This window comes from Cebus imitator, unplaced genomic scaffold (genome assembly GCF_001604975.1).
Source record: "Cebus imitator isolate Cc_AM_T3 unplaced genomic scaffold, Cebus_imitator-1.0 Scaffold58, whole genome shotgun sequence".
In the NCBI taxonomy this organism is placed as follows: domain Eukaryota; kingdom Metazoa; phylum Chordata; class Mammalia; order Primates; family Cebidae; genus Cebus; species Cebus imitator.
Window position 1 is genome coordinate 264,851 of NW_016107373.1, and position 1,540 is coordinate 266,390.

Here is a 1,540-nt window from a genome sequence, read left to right on the forward strand (position 1 = left end):
CTGTCACCCAGGCTGGAGTGCAGTGGCATGATTTCAGCTCCCTGCAACCTCCACCTCCTGGGTTCAAGCTATTCTCCTACCTCAGCCTCCCGAGTAGCCAGGACTACAGGCATACGCTTAGCTCTTTTATAAAAAAGGAAAACATTTAGGTGGTTCTTTAAAAGGCTCAGGGGCCAGGCATGGTGGCTCATGCCTGTTATCCTAGCACTTTGAGAGGCTGAGATGGGTCAATAACCTGAGGTCAGGAGTTCGAGACCAGACTGGCCAACATGGCGAAACACCTGAGGGCAGGAGTTGGAGACTGGCATGGTCAACATGGCAAAACCCTGTCTACTAAAAATACAAAAATTAGCTGGGCGTGGTGGCACATGCCTGTAATCCCAGCTGCTAGGAGAGGCTGAGGCAGGAGGATCCTTTGAACCTGGGAAGTGGAGGTTGCAGTGAGCTGAGATCATACCACTGCACTCCATCCTGATCAACAGAGCAAGACGTGGTCTAAAAATAAGTAAATAAAGACTTGGAGTATGTTGGTGAAATCTTGTTTTAAGGATTCCCTAATACTATAATACCAGCTCTACCATCAATAGCCCTGTGACCTTGGACAAATTATTTGATTCTCAGCCCCAAATGGTTTATCTGTTAAATGGAAACAGAAGCACCTGCCCAGATGAGAGATTGTCTAAAAAACTAGCCAAAGAGGCTTGGTGTGGTGGCTCATGCCTGTAATCCCAGCACTTTGGGAGGCCAAGAGGGGAGGACTGCTTGAACTCAGGTGTTCAAAACCGGCCTGGGCAACATAGCGAGACTCTGTCTCTGCAAAAATAATAAATTCACAAATAGTCAAGCTACTGCCCCTGGCAAGCACTCATTAAAGTTGCTAGTAACAGTAAGCCAGGCGCAGTGGCTCACGCCTGTAATTCCAGCACTTTAAAGCTGAGGTGGGTGGATCACGAGGTCAGGAGTTCCAGACCAGCCTGGCCAAGATGGTGAAACCCTGTCTCTACTAAAAATACAAAAATTAGCTGGGCGCAGTGGCAGGCGCCTGTAATCCCATCTATTCGGGAGGCTGAGGCAGAAGAATTGCTTGAACCCGGGAGGCAGAAGTTTCTGTGAGCCAAGATCGTGCCACAGCACTGTAGCCTGGGTGACAGAGCGAGACTCTTATCTCAAAAAACAAAACAAAAAAAGTCATAGTGAGGCAATGCCCTGACCCATAGCCCATTGATAACAGGAGGGGTCATATGCTTCCAGTATTTTTCCTTATAAACACAACAAATAAGTACATAATTTTTGTTAATAAAAATGAGATGTTTTGATCATGCTGAGTGTGGTGGCTCAGATTATGCTTATAATTCCAGCACTTTGGGAGGCCAAGGGAGGAGGATTACTTGAACCTAGGAGTTTGAGACCAGCCTGGGCAACAGAGATCTGTCTCTACAAAAAAAAAATTTTTTTTTTTTTTGAGACGGAGTTTCACTCTTGTTACCCAGGCTGGAGTGCAATGGCGCGATCTCGGCTCACCGCAACCTCCGCCTCCTGG